Raw genomic sequence first — 23,077 nt, 5'->3', positions numbered from 1 at the left:
TACCTGCAGAAAGGATGACAATGGGCTTTCCTCCACAGCTGTAGGGGACAGGGTTAGGAGCAAAAGCCTCAAGCTGCAGCAGGGGAAATGTATTTTGGAGACTGGGAGGAACTTTCTGTCTGAGGATGGTCGAGCCCTGGAGCAGGCTGCCTGGTGAAGGCATGCAATCTCCATCCCTGGAAGTTTTTGCGATGTTTGGCTGAAGTAATTCAGTGAGGGATGATCCTGCCTTGAGTGGGGAGCCAGTCTACATGACCCTGTGAAGTCCTTCCCAACCCTACTTTCCTCTGACCCTATGGTCACAGGGAAATCTGTGCATCTTTCCAGGTGGCTGCAAAGCCCTCTCTAAACAGCCCCATTTCTAGACCTCCTTTTGGGTGAGTAAAAGGCAGAGGAGTTTGAGGAAAGAGCCCTGTTAAGGGGCAGCAGGTACGTTTTGAGTAACCAGGCAGCTAGCCCACTTGCTGTGCTCAAAGGCGATCTCTGGCAGCGTGTGTCGGGGTTGCCGTGTCTTTCAGAGGGAGCTGAGCAGCTGCACTGACCGTAGGGCCTGGAGCAGTGCCTTGCAGTCCTCTGAATGGGGAAGAGGAGGCTAGATGCAGAGGGTGTATACCCTATACTACAAATGGGGACCTGAGGCACAGTGAGGTCAGAGGTCAGCTGAGATCAGAGTAGGGATCTGGTCCTGAATCTACCAAATCCCACACTGTATTGCTCTGCATAGCCACCGGACTGTCTTTGCACCGTCTTTGTTGATACCCAAACACGGTGTGATCAGTTTTTGGTTGAACTCAGGTTTCTTCCCCACAGGTTATAACATTTCAGGAGATTCTTTTTTTTTTTCCCTACAACCCCCAGACTGATGAAAAGTTGAAATTTCTATTTTTGGTGGAACACAAGTTCCAGAAACCCTCAGTTAAGGAATGTTGAAATGGCTGGGAATTCCCCAATTCCACCCATTTTTCTCGGCTTGTTGAAATGTCCCGTTTTGAGCTGGTGCTAAGATTCCCCAAAGCGGGGGCATTGCCTTAGGCCAGTTGTACTCTAGGAGCCTGATGCATCCAGTCCCCCCATATCAGCCAGGCCTCCTGCCTGCCTCCATCTCCCGAGGTCCACGCAGCGCGCTGGGTCCTCGCGGGGAGAGGCCGGATAGAGGGAAACCTGCACGCTGCTCCATGAGGTGCAGTCAGTCCTCCAAGGAGTTTGCCCACAAGAGAGGAAAAAGGAGTTGAATAGTAATGCTCCAAAGTCATGCACCAAGCAGGACATGCAATTTAATGATGTACGGAGCAGCTTCCAAATAAAATAATCCAAAGCTCCCTTGTTTAGAGCAAAACACACACCCCCTCCTCCCCGATATGAAAATGAGATTTTGCAGGAACTCTGCTTCTGTCAGAAGTTCATTCTGTTGGAAAATTGGTGACTAAGCCTAATTATTGGCAAATTGCTTGAATGCTGTACAGGGGAATCGCAGTGAGAACTGTCAGTAGGACCCATGCCCCAAAACGGGGTGGCGGGGAGAAGGGGGTCTGTGTCAAGGTGGTGGGGGAGAAAGATGCCTCCAAGCCTTGTTCCTCAGCATGATGGGAACCAGAAAGCACAGCCACAAGAATGGGGAGGGCGTGGCCTGGGCTCCCGGTCAGTTCTCCGAGCAGGCCCTGCTGCCGGGACTCCTGTGGACCTGTACCCTGGACAAGGAGGCTCCAGCCTCTATGCCTGGCAAATGCAGAGGGGTGCTTTGAGCCAACAAGCTTACCATCCCTTGGGATGGGTTGGGTATGAACAGCAGGGAACTCATCCTGGTCTTGCAAAATGTTCTGCTGAAGGTCATGCAAAATGCTCTGTTCAACATGGGGATGGGGTCTTTGAGCGCAGGGGCAAGACCCTCTAGCCAGGGACCTCCAGCTTTGCTCCCAGCAGGAGCATTGGCACAGCTGGGTCAGTCACACCAACACTGCGTTGGGGTCAGGAAGGGATCCCTCCCCCCAGTCAGATTGGTATGGATTTGCAGGGATCTGTTACCTGGGGTCTCTTGGGGGTATATTCACCTCTTACAGAAGCAGGGCATTGGCTGCCATGGTCCCCATACTTTACCTGTGCCTGGTTCAGGTGTGATGTCTTGTATCAGGTTTGTCCATGTTATTTTAGGAAGAGTTAAGATTATTGGTCTGTCAGGGATGGGTTGGACAGGGCTGATCCTGCCTCAGGCCGGGGATGGACTAGAGAAGACATCTGGAGCTCCCTGCCAGCCTCCCTTCTCTATGATTTCTGTGATTCTCTCTGGCACACTTAAATGGATCACATCATGCTGCTTGTGACGGTTTTATAATGTTCAGTGCCCCAATTACACTGGAGTAAGTTAACTGCAGCAGGATAGTACTTGTAAATGCAAGTACACAGAGTTTTTTAGCATGCTGCAATGCACATGTAGATGCTGATGGGGCTGACTGGGGCACAAGGGGGCTTCAGGGCAGGGGATGCCTGCTAGCCAGCTCCTCACTGGAGCATCCTCCTGCCCCAGCCAGCCCCTCTGCAGCACGTTAAGCCAGGGGGGATCAGCTCTGGGCTGGCAGGCGGACTCCCCAGGCCCCCTTCCAGCCAGGGCTGCTCTGAGCTGGCTAAATGTGCTGCAGTCCCAGGTGCACATGCAAACAGTATGCCTGGGAGCAATAAACTCTGGAGCAATAAACCCTGGAGTTTATTTCTTCACATTAATTGCATGGGTAGATGCGCCTAGTGTGACTGAAAATTCCCTCCCCTTCCTACCGTGTCCTTGTGGAGGGCGGGGGGGGGGTGTTAGGGTGCATCCTCCCTCCTGGCTCTCTACGCTGCCGGTGCTGGCAGTGCTCATACACACGGCTCTGAGTGGTGCAGTGCAGTTTCTGCCGTGACCGTTTGTTTAGAGGAGACCCAGCAGCAGGACTTCTGAAGCTGAATCCGAACCAAGCTGAAGCCGCTGTTTATCAGCTCTAAGCAGTTCCTGAGTGCTGCTCCCACCTTGGCCATCCTGTTCAATAATGTATTGCTGACTCCATCTGCAAGCATTAAATGTCTGGGTGTTACACTATCCTCAGGCTTATTGATGGAGAAGCATCTTTGGGCCTTACTAACAGGGGTTTTTTTTCCCCTGACTTCCCATGAAATGTTGCCAGGCTGAGACCAGAGCTCAGCAAAGCAGATGCAAAGCTCCTGTGAAAACTCTTTGTACTCTCAGGAGCAAATGATGGCAATGCTTTGTTTTTCAAGAGTTTCTTGCGCATTATAGGTGTGACACAGACTGCTGCTGATCAGTGTTGCCTGGCACTTCTCATGATAAGGCTCTCTCTTTGGCTTCTTATAGCTGCTCCAGATTTTAAACTCTTAGGCAAAATTTGTTCCAAGTTGGGTATCTGCCTTGGGCAAATTCATTTATTTATTTAATCTTAGTTAAATGATCCAGCGGTTTCCAAAAACAATAGTAAGGACAACATGTTGTCATGTTTAAAATAAAAAGGGTCCCTGGCATCTTGTGAATGCTCAAGTGCCGACTTGCTTTGCAGTGGGGCCTTGGTGCTGGGTAAGATCAGACCCACATGTCAGGACTTGTGCACCTGCCTAGGAATGGCCTCCTAGGGCAAAGTTACTCATTACACTTGGACCATAATAAGGGCACTTAAAGTGCATGTGCAAGCATCCACACATTATAGCTCGTTGACTTGTGCTAAGTGCTCTCTGAGCAGATCAAAGTCATGCCACTTCAGGCTAGGGTTAACTCTGGGCTGTGCTACCTCCCTCAGTTTAGGGTAACTTCAGTCTGCTCTATGGAGATGAAACAAGCAATTTTTCAGTCCTCCAGCATCCCAGGGTGCACTGCTTCCAGCCGCCTCCCCACCCAGAACGGGAGCCAGGTGCTCTGTCTCCTGGTCACCCCCCACAGTGGCCAGCCAGAGCTGTGCAGCATTAACCCTTAACATGTGGCTGCTCACAGCACGTTCCGACGTCAACTCCATTTGACTTGCCACTGGTTTAGTGCGGTCTGGGGGTGCTGGAGAACTGCACTGGCTGAGTTTAAGCCTTGGCCAGACTGTGGTTTGCATGTGTCCAGCACAGACCTGCTCGCGTTTCGCAGCTGAAGGTTTCCATTCCTCTCTGCTGTTCTGCCCCTTCCCCGTGCCTGGCACTGGTGGACCCTCCCTACTGCATGCCTGGGTACATTCCTGCCCACTCCCGTCCAGACCCAGCTGCACGCCTGCCGTCCCCAAGAAGTGGCAGTGCATCCTCTGGGATAAGGCTGCAGGGACAAAGACGGGTTCCCCTTCCTCGTTTCTACTCCCAGCTGCTCCAGTCTTGGTGCCAGACAGCAGGGAGCTTGCACTTCCCATGCTTTCCCAGGCTGTAAACAAACCGGGCGTTTCTCCCAGGAGAAAATCTTTTGTCCTGGTATCCTGCACACCTGCAAGCTCATTGTCTCACTGGACGTACAAATGAAGCAGGCATGAGAAAATGGGCTAATGCTCTTCCCTCCCTCCCCTGCTCCCCCCAGCACCCATGTGTGCTTAATGGAGGGTTATTCCAGAGACAAGCCTGTCTGGCCCTGTGCTCTTGCCAGCAACCTACTGGCAAAGCAGTGCAGCTTGGAGGGGTGACATGTGTGCAGGGCTGTGCTGCTTCTGTTTTGATCCAGGTCCAAGCCAGGATAATCAGGACTGTCTCAAATGAGACATCTGTTACATCCCCAGTGCTGGTACTCAACCATAGCGTGACTGGGGAAGAGGAGGCTAGATGCAGAGGGGATGGGAACAGGCCTGGAGCAATGCAGGGGAGAGTGGGGGCAGTAAAATTGAGCCAAAGAGCCTGGTAGGTGTAAGCTGTGTTGCGGGGAGTGGAGAGAGCCGGGGGGCAAGGGGATGCTGGGTGCAGAGGGATAGATCAGCCTGGAAGGGGGGCGGGGGGCACAGGTAGTGTCTGTGCCCGTGGCAGGATTGCCAGCACAGCTGCATCGTCTCGGCCACTTCTCCTTTATAAAAGGTCATCTGAGCTCCAGACGTGCAGTCCTCTCGCGGTATTCCCCGGCCGTAAGCGGGAGCTGTCGGGGCCAGGGACTCAGATGGGGACTTAACTGGTGAGCGGGGAAGAGAGAGCGGGCAGGGAGCTCGGTTGCAGCAGGAGGGAAGGGTCTTGCTGGGCGAGGTAGGCTGGGACAGCGGCCAGAGAAGGGATGCGGGGCGTTGCGAGGGCTGGACACGGGGACAGGGCGCTGACTTGACTTAGCCTGGCAGCTCGCGTCTTGCATGGCACCTGCCCGAGAGCTGCTTTGTTTGAAAGCCTTGGAAATCAATACTTTGCTTGGGCAGAAGCCAGTGCAAAGTGCTCTGGCTCCCGTGCTGCGGCCGTAAGCATTTGTGGTTCATCTGGGCTCGCGGGCCTTCCTGTGCTCACGTTCCCACCTCCCCGCGTGCTCGGTCAGGCACGCGCCTCGGTGTCCCTGCTTGCAGACGTCCGACCCTGGCACCGCAGCGGGCGGTGACCGTGCCCCTCGGGCCCGGGACAAGGCCGTGGTGCCCAGCCAGCCTCCCCTGCAGAGCACAGCGTGGGAGCTGCTGCCTCGGACAGCAAAGCGCGGCTCTTTGTGGTGGCTGAGTTCACATCCCCTCCGGCCTGGCTGTGGCAGGCGCGTGTGCCTCCGCGCTTCATGGCTACAAGGAGCTGCTGATCCCAGAGGGCTTGCATCGGGCCCCAGCCCACCGGGCGCAGCCGTGCCCTTGGGAAGGCTAAGGTGCTGACTGCGGCATAGACCAGCCCTGAGACCGGACGCGGAGGAGGGTGCCTCGTGCTCTGACCCTCAGATCCAGCTGGGAGTCGGGCAGTTGTTCCCTCTCTGCAGGAAACCAAATCATAGGGAACAGGTATTTGATACAGCAGTCGAGACAGTGTCAGGGTAAAAAGCAGCTCCCATACACCCTTGATATCATCTGACAGCTCTCTGCAAGCTAAGTGACTTCCGCTTTCTGCTTAGTTACAGGAATGGCGGAGAACCCGCGACCCTCTGCGAGCTAGCCGCTCGCCTCCGTCCTCCTGCCTCTCTGTGCAGCTCTGTGTGACCTCCCTAGGCGCAGTTAGGTGCTCCCCAAAGAGCTCATGCTAGACCCATTAAAGTTATTTGATCTAGTGTTTTCTTGTAATTGTCATTAGGAGCAAGCCATTAAGGGGGTATCAGAAAGGGTCTTCTTTCTCTTTCCCTAGATGAGCAGGCTCTGCCATCCAGACACCACTCAAGGGTAAGATATCCACCCCCTTGCATGCCACAAACATACCTCTCTAGTTACTTATCCAGATAGGTACATTGATAATCACCAAAAAGCAGCTCTCATTTTTCACATGTGAAGTAGGTCAAGAAATTGCATTGGAGGAGTTTCCTACTGGAAGCTGCAGTATCACTGGATATGCAATGCATTTGTTTTGTTTTGGGGGGTTGGTATTTTTTTTAAAGAAAAACACAAATTGTTTATCTTGTTTCGTTCCAACAAAGTCAAGCATTATTTTTGATAATGTCAAAACAGATCCTTGAAATAAAAAAAAAAATGTGGTTTGATATAAGGTAAACACTTTTTTCATATTTATTTAATTTAGACTTTCATGCTTTAGTATCATCCTACTATTATATATGGTATGAAATAAGGACTGTTATATTAAAATATTAAACCTTTTTATTATATTATAATAATTCAGCACAACTGAAACTTAGATTTGATGTTTTCAAATAAATAGTGTTCAGAATTTGCATTCCTTGAGAAATTGCTAAATGTCAACTTTGTGCTCCAGTTTGAAATGGAGAGATGATGTTATTAGTTTTGATTAGTCCTCCTAAGCTCCCCACATTTTGCAGTGGCCGGTCGAAGTGTTTAGAGCACTGTCTTTGGCTTGTAAAGGAAAGTCATTACAAGGAGACAAGAGGGAGAGGAAGAAAGAGAAATACCTGGTTGAATACAAAAGAAAAAGGCTGAAGATCAGTTCTGTGCTTCTCCCGAGAAGGGCTTACTCTGTGATTCCTGGGTAGGGAGAAGCAGCCGTGGAAATAAGGTCTCCTGGGGGAGGTTATGGGACCAACGATGTACGACCTGGTAAGTGACTTAGGCACGTGCTGTCATTGTTAGCATGGCCTTGGCCTTGGAGAGATTTCCTGGAAAATTTTGGAAGAAATGATGCTGCGTTTCCTTGCCTGGCAGATTTGTGTCCCCCTTGAGAAGGCCCAGTAAGATTTGTGCTTCCATCAAGTTGTTGTTATGGACTGTGTAGGGAGAGAGGAAAGCCCCGTGTAATAACTTCGTGTTTGTTTACAGGATTTACCTGTCTAGCCCTCTGGTTGGAGGTCGTGAGGAGTTAGCTGATGCTTCAGTAGGGCAAGCGTTATCGATTTCCTCCCAGCAGACGCACCTGGGTTACGCTGCGGTCTCTGCCTGTTGCACAGGGAGTCTGATGATTTATTTCCAAATCCCGTACTCCAGGCAGTGCCGTCCTGAGAATAGAGAGTGAGCGGTTTGGAAACTGTCTCAGCTGGCATTTGGCTTGCAGCTTCTTAAAGGTTTCTTGCTTGGTCCAAATAAAATATAAGCATTTATTGAGGGAAAAGGGAATGCTTGATCCTTTGGTGCACAACATCATGCATATGCACGCTCAGCCTTGCAAAGGAACTGAAAAGAAGTCTCCTTTTTCTAATATGTTAAGCCAGCGCAGATCGTTTCACAAAATAATCCTACAATAGATGAAACTACAATAGACCATTACTCATTCAATGCAAATGACACTAGAAAGCCTGGGTAGGACTGAGTTTTTTTCTGTTGTTATCGGTTATGCTTGGCTTGGTTTTGCATGGTATCAGCCCAAGGCTTAGCTGCAGCTTATCTGAGCAGTTTTGCTTCCCTTTTTCCACGTCTCTTGGAAGGCTTGTAGACATCTTCTTTTCTAAAACTTTCACATAGATCAAGGTGTAACTCTCTATAGTTAGGCCACCCATTTCCATACTTTTGTCAAATCCTTTTCATAACTGTATTAACTAGACAGCTTCAGTCAAAGAATGAATCAATTCAGGCTATCATTCTCTGATCTGGAAGTCACCTCCAACCTAGGGAAAGAGCATATATACAGTTATCTCATAGTTCACCTAGAGAAGCCATTGTATTTATAATGCAATAGTTCATCTTCAAGTGCAGCATAATTTCATCTAAGCTTTGTGTGAAAATCAAAAGGATTGCACAAATCTTGCAAGAAGACAGTGGGTTATAGTTTCATTTCAACACAGGGAAAATGATGCTGTACAAATCCCAATTTATCAATAGGAAAACAACTCCTCCCTGTGTGGGAACATGAACTCTTTATCTGGAAAACAACATTAAATTAATACAATCGTTTTAAAACTATGAAGCCATATAAAGAACAATTGATGGCATAGAGAGGGAAAACAAAGCATTTTGTAGCACACACAGGTTATCGACATCCAGAAGGACCAGCCGCCTGCCATTTCACGCCTGGGTGTATTTATAGAGGTGCGCTCCTGTCCACAGTAGAGTAGCAGCCAGCTCTGAACATTTGGTTTCTCTCCCAGTGCAAACTGAGATTTCAGAAGGTTTGTCTGCTGTCTCCGTGCGGCAGGACTGCAATGTGCGCGGGGAATGGATAACTCAGTTGATAGGCTTGTCCCTTTGTAGACGATTTTTGTTATAAAATTGCTCAGGCTTGTTTTAGAAATTCATTCGGGTGCTGGGAAGCCCGCTCTTTCGGCACAGTGGGTAATTCTCTAGGATGTGCTATTTCAAGAGCTGGGAGAAAGTGGAGTGAACACCAGTCTCAAAATCTGCTCTCAGAGGCACTCGCATCCTGAAGGATGCTGCGACATTCACGGAGTGGCTGAAAGCAGAATTTGGTCTCTTCTCTTTGAAGTCAACATGCCTAGAAGTGCTGATCCCTGGGGCTCAAAGACTGCAGCACTAGAGGGGACAGACAAGCTGGTGGTGGGTGGGCGGGGGGGGAATAGTACTTGTTTCAAACCAAAATTCATCTCAAGATGGCAGAAAACTCTAACGTTAGAGATGTTGCTCTGCATCCTTGCACGTATCTGAGGGAAGGACGTAGATGCTAAGCCCTGTGAAGTGGTAACGTGGCAAAATACAGAGCAGCGCAGTTGTTAAGAGCAGTCGCCTCTGAAAAATCCCGGATAGTGGTAAGAAGTGTATTAGCAACCAGCACGCTCAAAAAGGGTTGGTTTTGACAGGCCTTGCTAAATGGGCTCTGTAGGAAAACCTTGGATCTAATGAACTACTGTGTTGTTGAAAAAAATAAAAGGAAAAAAAAAACATGGAAAAGCTGGTAGTTTATTACAAACCTACACGATGATAACGAGGGAGTGGAAAGAAAGAGATTTGCTCTGCTGAATCACAGGCTCGGAGGGAAGTGGAGCTGGAAGACTCCCCCAGAGGTCACATCTAGCCCAACCCTCTGCCTGAGGCAGGATCAGCCCTGTCCAACCCATCCCGAATAAACCCATCATCTAAACACTTCCTAAAACGACTGTCAACCCCGGCACAACACAGACATCACACCCGAGCCTGCCACGGGCAAAACGAGACCCGTGACAGCCTGCTGCTGTAAACCGCTGTTGATATAACGAACTGAACGGTGCTTTGTTGGCAACAGGGACGGGGACCCTGTTCTCCCGCCCTGTGCAGGGTCTGGCCCAGCTGGAAGGAAAGGGCAGGTCCTCGCTTGGGGATTTGTCTTGGTCTTGTGTCGCTGAGCACCTCTGGGTCTGAAGGGGCACAGGAGGGAGCGGCACCCGCCGCGTGCGTCTCCTGGCTTGGCGAGCTCCGGGCTGGCTGGTGCAGACAAGGGGCTTGTCCCTGTCAGCGTGGGCTGCTGCCTCGCCATCCGTCCGCCCCAGGATCCTAGGGTAAACGAGACGTCGAGTGGGTCCGTTAACCGCACCCCATCCCGCATCCTCGGTTATCTCCAGCCTCTTGCGCCCGTGAGCTGTTTCCCAAGTGCTCTTGTCCTGACCCAGCTTTCCATACTGTTCACCCCGGCTGCTTCGCCAGCCTCTTCCTTCTCATGCTGCCCTCCGCTTCCAAGGAGAGATGCTAGTTCCTGCCCTTCTGAGGACATCTCTTTACGGCCTTTCCATCATGCTCGGGTCTGGAACAAGCTTGGCCACTTCTTTCGCCGCTGTGTGGGTTTTGCTTTCCAGCCATTTAAAGTTGTTGTTATTTTTGGAGCCAGTTTCAGTTGGTGTCTCTTTGAAAAATGCATTTCCCCAAACTAGTGACAGAGCTTGCGTGCAGCTGTACCAGTGACACGCTCTGAAAAGAAGCAGGGAGAGGATGACGGCTTTGCTAGGTTGTTTTTTCCCCCTAATGCTGCAACTATTAATAAATTACATCCCAATATAGCTTTTGTCTGGTTCCTACACTGTTGCGTTGACTCATTCAGTGTATCACTTCGAGCTCATTTGCTGCGATACTACTGCTTAATGAGTTGCCTTCATTTTAGCTTTGTGCGCCTGAGTGTTTCTTCCTGTGTGAGTTGCTCAACATTTGGTTTATTGAATTTCAAATGTATTAATTTTAGCTCATTATTACCATGGTAGTTGAACGGTGCTGTGCATTGTTCTTTTGATGTCTGAGTTAGCTCCTCGTCCCTGTGTGATGCATTTGGACAATAAGCACATCAGGCGTGTCCTGAGTGGGCTAGCACACTTAATTCCACAGTGGGGATGCATTGCCACATGCACCATCCTGTGACTAGGAGACTGTGCTGATGGTTTGGGATGTTTGCTTATGAGGATAACGGGAGCGGGGAGGAGAACAAAAAACCCAAAACTGAGCTCATGGAAAACACTGTCTCTATTCCTTCAACTAAAGCTCTTTGTGTTTATCACCAGACTGTATGTATAGCCCAAGACTTACAGATAGGTCAAGCAGGATCTCCTAAAGAGCTCAACACTGACCTAATTCAACGTCCATCGGAGGCAGCGGGAAAGCTCTCCGATTCTGCAGCAAGCAAAGCTGGCCGGCACGCCGAGTGCTTTGCCTAATTTCCCTGAAGCGGGGTACAGAGAGGATGGAGCTGGTCTGGTCTCAGTGGGGGCAGATGACAGGACAAGGAGCAATGGGCTCTGGCTGCAGCAAGGGAAGCTGAGGTTGGTTATTAGAAAAAACTTTCTCACTTGGAGGGTGGTGAAGCACTGGAGCAGACTCCCCAGGGAAGTGGTGCAGTCTCCATCCTTGGAGGTTTTGAAGACCCAGCTACGCCAAGTCTCGCCTGGGATGATGTAGTTGGGGCTGGTCCTGCTTGGAGCAGGGGGTCGGACTAGATGGGACCTCCTGAGGTCCCTTCCACCCTCATTGTCTGTGATGCTGTGACATGGATGCTAGACTCTGTGGATCGCGGACCACCTCTCTTGCGGAGGAAGAGCTTTGCTTAGAGACTGCAGCAAAGTTTAGTTTAGTCTTTAGGATAAAGTTGCCTAATGTCTACCGTTCTCTGCCTGTAATTAGCCTCCCCATGGCTCAAAGAGTATCTGGTTATTTGGGGTTTGTTTGCTTTTGCTTTTCTTTATCTATATGTTATTCTTATTGTTAGCAGTTGTGCACTTTTGGGCAAATAGACAAAGGCATTTTAATGTAACGTAGGACTACATTTATTTAGTCTTATTTTTTCTCGGTATTTGTGGACATGTAGGATACATCCCTTGGTCCCTACACTGGCTGTTCCCATAGCATACCTTCTTCTTTCAAGGGGCATTGCTCATTTTAGTCTCCACATCAGCTCATTGCAACACATCATGCCTCCCTCCAAAACTGATTTTGAAATTTTAGATGTAAGAAAATCAACAAACTTGGGGAATAATTATATTGGCAAGTAGGCCTCTTGGTTTAAGGAGCACTTCTGTCATGTCTATGATTTTGTCTGAAGCCTTGCTCTCTTTAGATGAAAGATTCACGTGACCCCAGAAGCTGGGGCTATAAACAAATCTTAGATTATGCAGAAGCTGCAGTGAAATTGCAGGAGCTGACAACACTCCTTTGGGCTATGATTATCCCTTCCCCCTACATCGTGACCCCGGCAGCTCAAAAGACACAACCTGCTGTTTTCAGGGAGGGCCCCTTCTCATCCCGCACAGCTACAACCCGGCGCTCCGCAAAGGCTGATGCGTGTGATTTGCACAAGAGCAGCGGAGGTAAAAAGACCATTCATGTTGTTGTTGTGTTCGACCATGAGTCCCACCAGCTTTATGCAATTTCGTGATTTAAATCTCTCCTCCCGTCTCCTGCCAGGCAGTGAGAAGGCCCTGCCCTGCACCTCTCAAGTCAGGGAGGGAGCTCCAGGTGTTTTCATAGCATCAAGCCAAGGGCAGAGCATGGAAGATGGAGCTGGCATGGACCATGGCAAGCCCTGTGGTGGGTGGGCTTGCCTTGGGGTGGATGAGGTACAATGTGGTATGATACGTGGTAATGGGTATGCCTTGCCTGGTAGAGTGAGGCTCCACAAACAGCAGGGAAGCATAAGCAGTGAAGCTCTTAGGTCAGGAAAGCCGAAAGGCAGCTGGGCACGAAAAGGACTGAAACATTGCAAGGACATCAGCTTGTTGACGCCATGATCTTGAGAGAGGGTTGACGGACCCAAGGGTCAGGGTGTGTTTGCCCCCCCAGTGAGAAACAGTTATATGCAGGGCCGCGTCGCTATTGCTGATGGGCCGTCCTTGCAGGGGAGGATGCTGGAGGAAGGGGAACAATAGGGCTGGGATAAGATTTGGGGAAGAAAGGGGCTGGTTTCAACACTTACAAGCGGGGTTGGATTCAACCTTTCCCACCAGGACTTGCCAGTGGCTGGCACGGGGGTCACAGAAGTCATGGACCTGCCGAGGTCACATCCAGTCCAACCCCCTGGCTAAGGCAGGATCAGCTCGGTCCAAACCAGTATCTAAACTGTGGCAGATTTAGGTCTTTGATGTGTCGGGGCTGGTGGCGGTCTTATGTAAAGCAGGGGAACCACGGCTGCCCGTGCCCTGCTTCTATGAGATGTTGTCAATATAGGCCTAAGAGACCCGGGTACAGGCCGTGCCCCCGCTACACAAGGTAGCAAAGACCCCGCAGTCCACATCAATCTCACCATGGGGTAAAACTCCTTCCTGACCCCAGACATGGCATCGGTCTGACCAGGAGGGGAGTTTGCATGTAGGTGCCGTGGTTTTCCCCTCCTTTCTCTTGCAATCGCTCCCCCCCAGCAAAGCCACCGCAGGGTTTGGACAGGACTCCAGGCCGGATGACCAGGGCATTGTGCTCATGGTCCCTTGGCATGATCCAGGCTAGTCCTCCAGAGCCAGCAAGGATGGTTGGATGAAAGAAGAGAGCCTGCATGAGGGAAAGTTGGTAGATGAAGTTTGCAGCATGTGCTCTTGCTGCTGCAGGTAGTATGTGGTGCTAGGAGCCCCTGAGTTTCTGTGATGGCATGCATTTAGGGCTCCCTTAGGATCCCAGGAAAGTTGGGCTGGTAAACAGCTCACAAGGTCACTCTAGCCCAGCCCTTGCTCAAATTAGGATGACCTTTGACTAAACCATCCCAGCCACGTGTGTCTCTAACCCTGCTCCATTCCCATTGTGCCTTGGGCCCGCAGAGCGCTGAAGCGGCTCGCTGCAAATGCAGCTTGCAGCAAAGTCCCACTGCAGAGCTGGAGGTGGGAGCAGGGGTCTCCTATCGCTTCCTCACACGGTCAGATCCAAGCCTGGGGCTGGGCACTGCTCGCCAGGTATCCGTGGTGTTGGATGTGGTCGAACCTCCATCCTTGGAAACTTTCAAGAGCAGGTTGGGCAGACTCTTGGCTGGGATGGTTTAGTCAAGTATGATCCTGCCTGAGGAGGGGGCTGGAATAGATGAGTCTCTTCCAGTGTGACTGTCCTATGGTGATGCGATCCAAGCAGAAGTTTGGGGAAAGCTGTCCCACACTGAGTCCTCCAGTGTGCTTGAAACTACCTGTGTCTATGCACTGCAGTGATCAGTCCCCCAGATCACCAGAGACACCGGTCCAGGAGCAGGTTCTGAATTAAAGCCATTGGCATTCGTTGCATCTTTATTTGCCCTGCAGTGCAAAAGAGAGGTAGCTGGATATGGGAGAATGGCAAAGGAAGGGGCAGCAAGGCTGGGAGCCCCGGACTGCAGCTCTGAGAGGGGCTACTGGGCAGCAGTAAGTTGCAGTCCCGATGGTGCCTCCAGGTGGCTTGTCCTTCATCTGGTTAAAGTCTGGAAATGAAAGGCCTAGTGGATGCTCCGATGTTTTGGGTTGCAGGAAAAAATTAGCAGACAAAATATGTGCCAGTAGCAGGAGCTTAAACTTGCAAATTGCATTGAGGATTACAAATAAATTAGGGAAATTGAGTTTTTCCCGAAGCAGATGAACTGTGAAAGCCAAAGTCAATTGCCACCACCGCAAACCCTTCTGCGCTGGCACGTAATGGCTTCATGCCGCTTTGCCGTCTCCAGGAGAGACTGACAGCTGAGAAACATGGGGAAGCAATTTTAATAATTAATAGGCTGCTATTAGTACAATCCAATACAGAACACTCCTTTTATTCAGCTGCCTAAGTCCTGGCTAGAAGGTTTCGCTTTTATGCTTGGAGTCAAACTGGGAGTTTGGGGGCAGGAAGCCATCTCCACCTCAGGGGCATTTTGCCTCTTCCTTGCAGCTTATATTGACCAGCTGCTTCTCTGCCCTTGCAGTGGCCGTGCCCTCCTCTCCCTGTTTTTAGCCTGCAGCATTGGTGTGTTATTGCAGGTGCCGGTTCTGTGCCTTGCAGCCGTGGGGTCTGAAGGTTTGAAGCGGGTGTTTTTAAAGCAACGCTTCCATACATTCATGCCTGAGAATGCAGGCTTGGACTGGGATACGCTTAGGACTAGTTCACACACTAACGTGCCTGGAAAATATGTACGGCAACACGGCATTTTATAGCCGACCTTTGTGCACTGATGTGAAGGGGCCGGCACCTAGGAGGGCAGCCACGTCCTCCCGCAGCGACCACGGGGAGCCAGAGCCCTTCCCTGTCAAGCAGCAGGATGGTGGAAGTCAAGAACTGGACTTGCCCAGGACATGCTGTGTCTAGATCTGGAAGGGTTTGATTTTTACTGGTCAACATCAATTTCACCTCACTTTTTCATCAGTCTGTGAACGTATTTCCATCGTTAATAATGAAAATATGTAGAAGTGGAACAAGAAAAAGTGATGGCTGATGGAGTGCGTGGTGACAAGGGGAGCGGTCCTACAGACCTGCGCTGACCGTGGTCTGGACCACAACCCCCAGGAGGCCCAAGGGACTGGGGCAAGGGAAGTGGACGCAACCAAGCAGAACAGGGAATTGTAGCAGCTGGTTAAACTGCACTATAATAATAGTATACCCCCCGCCCCCACCACTGCTACTTTTGTGCAATCCTGAAAATTATAATATATAACAATCTAAGTAAATGCTCAACAATAAACATGGCTATCTGTCAAAATTATTAAAAAAAATAAAAATCGAATTCTGCCAAGACTAGTCAGGTCAAACCAACATCACTTAATTCTGTGACAACTAATAGGCCTCATGCACAGAGGAGAAACAGTCGAGGTGATCTAGCTGGATCCTAGCAAGGCAATCGATATTGTCCCCTGTGGTCGCTGCAAGGGAGAGTCCCGGGATTGGGCAGCTGCATGCGCCATAGATGCATCCCTGCAAGAATTAAGTCCGATGGAGCCTGTGTCCTCTCAGTCCAAAGCAGTCAGGTGAGATTGCTGTTGTAGAGAGCAACACCTCTCACCTGTCTAGAGCCAAAACCATGCTGGGATCAGAAAAATCAGTGCATCAGCCTCAACCTAGCCTGTTCAGCTAGGTGTGAGCCCCTGGCCCAACAGGTGCCAGTCTGTGCTTTTCCACATTTCATCCTAATCCTATTCATGCCTGCATTTTCTTTGGAATGAAACGCATAGCTGTATCTCTGTGCAGTGAAATAGCTTTTCCATGGCCATGTACCCTCATAAGTCATTTCCTCGTGATTGCCCTTAAACGTGGAGAACTCTAATGTTTAAGTGAAACATCTAAATTAGTTTTAGATAGGCTACATGAGTTGAAACAATAAAGCCTACAAAGTGAGCAAAACCTACTGTTCCATTAAAAGTAATAAGAAAATAAATTGAAAGGCTCATTCTGCGAGAGCAAGTACATAATCATAACGCTGGCTGCACATTTGTAAATGAAAACCTATGCGACACTTGAGCAGCTCCATGTGAAAAATGTGCGATATGTTTATGTGGCTTGAAATTTGCTAGCAGCCGTCTGCAGCCATGAGCATCATTTAATTAGAGGACTTTAATCAAATAAAATAGAAGAAAATAAAATATTTGTGGGCTTGCAGGCCAGGTCCGTCAATGGGCAGATCTAATATTTTGAAAGGAGGGGTGCAGACGGTATGGCGCATCATCACATATAACACAACACCCATTTTTTATCCAGGTAAAAAGAAACTAGAAGCTGTACTAATAGGCTAAGGGCCTAGGACTATATTATTTTGTTTAAGATCGAAGCAAAATATATGTAACTTTATTGTAATGTACATTAACTTTCTATACCAACGTTCTGTATTAAAAAACACAACAAAGTAGGCAAAAATAATCAAAATGTGTTGTTTCTTTAGTCCTATAGGCATTAGAATGAAATGTGCAGCTCTTTGAGATTCCTGAAACAAATGCAGGCCCTCTTGAGCTTCTTGACAGTATATCCAATGTTTAACAGGAAGTTATTTCCACCCAGAGTTAATGTTCATCTGTGTAAAAGGTTTTCACACCTGAGTTAGTGTTTTTAGCAAGAGTTAACAATAGTCTGCAGGCTTGCAAAATAGGATCTACCTTACCAGGAGCAGCTAACAGACAGCAGCATTGCAGAAGAAAGAATAGTTTGATTAGTAAAACATTAAGATCATGAAAAGGAGGAGGCAGGGCCATTAACACCTGTGGCATGAAGAGTTTAGGAGGGATCAGGTAGACGACAATGAGCCATGAAGGCAAGCAGCTCCCTCACTGCTGCTGTCACTGCCAGGGATTTGGTTTTAAAGCTTGCATAAGCCAGGAGCAAATGGGGGTGCAGCTGCGCCACTGCACCCCCCTGGATCTGCCCTTGAGAAGTGAGAAGCCACCAATTGCTACCCTTCCTCTCCTGGTCACTGAAATGCAACCTGAATTTATGGACACGGGCTAATGCATCAGTGGCTTCTGTCCCTGAGGACTGCAGCCAGCCGTGGCACCACAGAGGCGAGCTCGGTCTTATCGTAAAGCTACAGCAAGTCCAAGGAAAGCAGTACGCCAGCTCCCTTGGCTTCTGAACCAACGAAGCAGGCTATCGGTGTCAGCGGAGATCAGGGCAAGGCCACGGGGCGATTGTCCGGTGCAGCAGGGCGCTGTTGAGTGTTTGCATGTGGTGGGCTGCTGTTCAACATCTGTAGTAGGAAGGTTACTGCCTTTCTTCTTGAATTTCCAGGCTTCTGGGTACTACATCACTCTCCAGTACCTGTGTGTTGGTAGTGCCCAAGGTATGTGGCATCCCTGAGCTGGATCAGACCAGGAGCTCATTTGCACCAGTGTCCTGCCTGCAGGGGTGGCTGCTACAAGCAGTGTCATCAGGAGCAGTGCACAAAACCCTTGCAGTGGCCGTGATAGGAAGAGGTGTGCCCCGGGAAAGTGCCCTGTAGGCCCCTGTAGGCACAGGTTGGCTGCAGCCCTGAAGCAGAGGTGTTTCAGCCCCTTCCAAAACCACAGAATCACAGAAAATTTGGGTTGGAAGGGATCAACCAATCGCATCTAGTCCAGCCCCCTGCTCAAAGCAGGACCAGCCCCAATTACATCATCCCAGCAAAGGCATTCATTAGCCGCATCTTAAATGCTTCCAGGCATGGAGAGTCCATGATTTCTGTGGGTAGCCTGTTCCAGTGCTTCACCACCCTCCTAGTGAGAGAGCTTTTCCTAATATCAACTTCCCTTGCTGCAGCTTGAGCCCATTGCTCCTTCTGTCATTTGCCCCCACTGAGACCAGCCCAGCTCCATCCTCTTTGCAGCCCCCGGCAGGGAGGTGAAGGCTGCTGTTCAGTCCCCCTCGGTCTTCTCTTCTGCAGACTCAATCAGCCCAGTTCCCTCAGCCTCTCCCCACCCATCCTGTCCCCCAGCCCCACAACCATTTTCATTGTCCTCCACCGGACTCTCTCCGATGTGTCCACATCCTTTCTGTCATGGGGACCCACAGCTGGACACAGGACTCCAGATGTGGCCCCCCCAGTGCCGAATAGAGAGGAAGAATCACTGCCCCTGATCTTTGTAAAGTAAATCATTGCATTACTTTTCGTTCTGTTTTGTGTTGTCGTTGACTTGCAGCATTGATCTTCACTTTTATTTACTTTTCTGAGTCTGGCTGTTCCTGTGCCCGGATAGAGCCCAGTCCCTTCTGAATTGCAGCAGAGCTGGTGGTTTATTTGCCAGGAAAATTATCCAAAAGCGTTCCCTGGCAGGGCTGCCAGCTCTTTAACAAGTTGCATCCTAATAACCCAGCACAATGTCCTGGTGGAGTCCAGCCTGCCTATTTAGTGAAGCTTGGATAAACCTTTAGAAAAGCTGATTTTCACTTCAAAGTGCAGTTTAGGAAATCAGTAAGCACCTGAGATGGAGAATCCCAGGCAGCTCCCTGGTGACAGCCCTGCAGGAAGAGGCTTAGAGCACTGATGAGAAGAAAAGGTTTTGAACACAATGTGCTGCACTTGGGAATCAAAGCACTGAACGCACCTTTTGGTCCCAGATATATTTGTTAATTTTAACGTAAATGTGTCAGTGCAGCATTTCACATGGTTCTTGCTCTTAGCAGCTGCTCGGCGTAAAGAATGCTATTCAAATCTTGTGCCCCATTTGCAAGGCTCTGGTTTTTAGCTTCAGATACACCAGGTGTGTTACTCTTGTGCTTTTTCATATGGTTGCCGTCATTAATGCCTGCTAGTGAAGCAGTACCTTGGATGTGCATAGCGCTGACAGAAGAGGTCCCATGCTCCCCGGAGCTTATGCTATGGGAAGGACAAGAGCAAATGGAGGAGAAGCGACATAGGGGTGAAGGTCACAGGACAGTGCTTGCTAGCCCCTCTGTGTATCTTCTTGCAGAGCAGTTTGCAGTTGGGGGCACATCAGCAGGGGGAACGTATTGCAGAGTGAAGTGGGTGTGCAGTGGGGTTTGGGTGTGAATGTAAAGCTACTGCACTGTATCATACTCGCACGCTGCAATTGCAAAGCTCCCCATGTACTTCAGGTGCACAAAAGCTCCGTGAGCGCACAGCGGGAGTGTCGGCATCGCAGGCGTGTTGTTCGAGCTGTCCAAGACTGCTGACATGCCTAGCGAGGCAGAGGCAGGGGAGTGCCAGAGCCTTCCTGCACCAGGATGTGGAGATTGTCCCCCCCCGCCACCTGAGGCAGAAGGAACTGAGGCAGGAAGCGACGGGCAGGGCGAGGGCGGAGAAGAAGCTGCAAAGAGACTGGAGATTTTGGCTGGGATGATGTAGTTGGGGCTGGTCCTGCTTGGAGAAGGGGGTTGCACTAGATGTGACCCCTTGAGGTCCCTTCCCACCCTCGTTGTCTGTGATTCTCCCCCGGCCTGTTGTTTGGGGCCGTTCTCATTGCTTTCAAGAGCAATGAGATTGATTGTGAATCCGCACAGCCGTGATTAGCATGAGGGGTGACTGCTTGTGGCTGAGAAGGGGAGACAGCTGAGAGAGCATTTTCAGCATGGATGCATCGTAGGAAATTCTGTGGAAAAACCAAGCCTGGTATTAAATCTAGTGGGGAAGTTGGAAAACATCAACACAAAGACGAGCACGAAGGGCAAGAGTTGCTAAAATGTTCCCGATATCCATTTTCCTGCCAGCTCTGAGCTGGGATTTGATCTTGTGAGGCGATTTTTCATGAGATGAAAAAAATAAGTTTGGGCTGGGACAGCTCCCAAGGCCATGCCTTGCACGCGGGAACGTGCAAAGGCTGAACTGGCCGTGTCAAGGGACTAGAAACTGGTCTTGGAGGCGGGGGAGACTCCTTCCACGGCTGCTGTCACCCCATGCAGTCCAGGTCACTGCAGCCTGCCCAGGGAGGCCTGTGGAGCAGCTCCTGAGTTCGCATCTAGCTTTCTATTGTCCTAATTAATATCCGCACTCCTGTTACACAATGGCGGCTAGGTCATTTCCGAGTAGGTAACGACAAGGCAGGCATTAAGCCACCAGCTGTCGTTTACTGCTCTGCCCTAAAATGCTGCTGAGGCTCTTCCTGGCTCGTGGCGCTCGCACGCAGCGCTTCCCCAAACAGTGAATTGTCTGGACAAAAGGTAGGGGAAGGGCAGGCCCCGAGAGACGAAACCCGCTGTCTGAGATGCTGGGACATGCTCACCAGTGACTGATCTCAGCTTCCCCTTCAACCGTAGGTGCCTATATTAATTAGGACAATGGAAAGCGAAATACTAACTCATGAGCTGCTTGTTTGGTATTTCTCATTCCAGCTCATGAGCTGCTTGGTTTTCCCCTTCAGAAGAGGCTGGGTTATCTCCCTGGGCCTGGCTTCACCTCAGAAGCAGAGTCCCGCTATCCAGCTCCGCGGAGCATTACCAGGACCGAGCCGGTCGCCGCCCCTTCTACAGCATCCGCGCAGCGCATGGAAATCACTGCGCTACCCTCCTTCCTTGTGCATTGTAATTGGCGGTGGAGAAAATGAACGTGAGCGACCCACTTTCTGTGTGCGGTTGCTAGACCATTCATCATAAAACCCAATTTGTGGAGTCTCCTGACACAGCAAAAGTCTCTGCCCAGGTTGCCAGGAGTGTGCTTCTCTCGCAATCTCTGCTGCCTTTGTGCGCCGCCTCACCACCCCGGGGCGCGCGCTTCTGTGCGACCCGCGGCCCCCGGACAGAGCGGATGGAGTCAAAGGAGGGGTGAGATACGAAGGAGATACAGCGCCTGACTTATATTCCCAGCTGCTTCCTAGCACCTCGGCTTTGCATGCAGAAGCAAATTGTGCTTCATAAGAGCTGCGGCAGGCTCTGCAATGGGTCTCAGGTCTGTGGCCCCGGGACGTGCATCAGAGCTGCACCGTTCCCACTGCAAACAGCCCGGCCCGCGCAGGCATCACCTCAGGGTTATAAGGCCTGTTCCCACGCAGTTTTCTCTGCATGCAAGAGAAACAGCGCAGGGAAAAGCCTCCTGCAGCCCCAGAGGAAAGCCCCCCCCTCCACTGGAAGGATATCTCCATTCAGCTGAAACTGCTTGTAGTGTTGCTGCTGCAGCTTCTACCTGTGCTTTGCCCACCCCTCAGTTTTGCCCCGGCTCCCGCTGGGCACACAGGTGAGGTGTAGCTGGTGTGAGCTGCGGGACCTCAGGGAGGAGCCCGGCTCAGCTGCCCCCTCGCAGGAAGAGGCCACCTCTGCCCCCTGGTATCATAGACTCACAGACAACGAGGTCTGGAGGGAGCTCAGGAGGTCACATCTAGTCCAGTCCCCTGCTCCAAGCAGGACCAGCCCCAGCTACATCATCCCAGCTGGGGCTTTGTCTAGCCGGGTCTTAAAAACCTTCAAGGACGGAGAGTCCACCACCTCTCTGGGTAGCCTGTTCCAGCGTTTTACCCTGCTGCAGCCTGAGCCCATTGCTCCTTGTCCGCCATCTGCCCCCACTGAGACCAGCCCAGCTCCATCTCTGTGCAGCCCCCCGCAGGGAGGCGAAGGCTGCTGTTCAATCCCCCTCCGTCTTCTCTTCTGCAGACTAAATCATTGCTTCCCTGCCTGGTCCGTGTCACGACTGCCATCCTCTGCTTGAGGCCTGGCACGGCCTGGGTCCCCAGCCTCAAGCCGGGCTGTGGCTGCGGTGGGTCTGGCCCTAGGCCCCTTTGGGAGGCGTGTGCTCTGAAGGTCGGTGCGTGCACGCTGGGGTCCAGCCCCAGTCTGGCCCTGAAGAAACAGGTGCCCAGGGAAGCGTGGATTGCTCCAAGGGTGGATGCTGGGTAGGATACAGCTGCTGATGCCAGACTGATGCTCTGCACAATCTCTCTGGCTTCAGCCCAGGTCCCTGTAGCCAGGCATCTCTTCCCTACGCCCCTGTCCTAGCAGGCACGAATGGGAGTCGGTACTGGAAACATCTGCAGAGACCCAAATGTGTCTGGACATCAGAGTACCCTCTTATCTGCCCAAACAGCCCAGCTGAGCAAGGCACTGCCACCATCTCACTGCCTTTGGTAGGACTTAGGCCTGCTTCCGAGCATGCTTGCGAGGGCTTTTGCTGTGTTGTCTAATGGACCATTTAAACCTGGGCAATGCCATTCCTCTATCTCGAGACTGGGTGCAGGGGCTGTGTCGTGAACACCTTGCAGGCCCCCAGTGCTGCCCTTTTGCCCTGTGGTGTGCCTGCACATGCTCCGTCCTCACCCCGCTGCTTGGAGCTTTATTCTGGCAAGTGAAAAAGCAATGTTGATTGTGCATTTGGCTGTGGCTGAGGGGAAGGAACGATGGTATCACGGGCTGCATCCGACTGTGCTTCCCTGGGTCCTTTCAGCCGCGAATCGTTCCTGGCTCTCCCGGTAGAGAAACAGGAGAGCTGCATCACTGCAGCAGCCTATTAAATGGTCTGCCTCGTTATCCTGCCTCCCATACCGGCTCGTCCTTCCTTATTTCCAGGCAGATAAAGCCCCCCGCATGCATCTGGGTGGCAGGGAGATGTGACAAAGGAAAGTCCAAAACAGGTGGACTTATTCCTTGTTCCTTCTGCAACGGTTTCCCTGAGCACGGCTGCCCACTGTGCTCCGCAAAGACCCGTATTAAACCCTTGCTAAATGATTTGCCTTGATAACACCCGGTGCATCGGTGATTAATCTGCTGAGGCATGCAGCGCATATGGCACTGATGTTTCTTCTTTAAAAATAATAAACCAAAGCATGTGGAATAAAAACAAGGTACCGTGTGAGAAGCACGGACTCATAACGTGGGAGGGGAACTCTGGGTCAGCTCATCCAGCCTCTGCAGCCAAGCAC

General features: G+C 50.8%; 1 long non-coding RNA gene across 1 annotated transcript; it reads right to left on the bottom strand.

The window, feature by feature from the left end:
• Window positions 1–3,618: 3,618 nt before the first annotated feature.
• On the bottom strand, window positions 3,619–18,579 carry LOC109321017. Its single transcript, XR_002103935.1, has 3 exons — window positions 18,568–18,579; window positions 15,872–15,876; window positions 3,619–3,767 (listed from the first exon to the last, which is right to left on the bottom strand). It is a non-coding gene; the product is annotated as an uncharacterized LOC109321017 (long non-coding RNA).
• Window positions 18,580–23,077: the final 4,498 nt, after the last annotated feature.

The sequence above is a fragment of the Crocodylus porosus genome, unplaced genomic scaffold (genome assembly GCF_001723895.1).
Source record: "Crocodylus porosus isolate Cpor-Errol unplaced genomic scaffold, CroPor_comp1, whole genome shotgun sequence".
Classification (NCBI taxonomy): domain Eukaryota; kingdom Metazoa; phylum Chordata; order Crocodylia; family Crocodylidae; genus Crocodylus; species Crocodylus porosus.
Note: the sequence above shows the minus strand (reverse complement) of the source record. Positions and strands in the feature narration are given on the sequence as shown.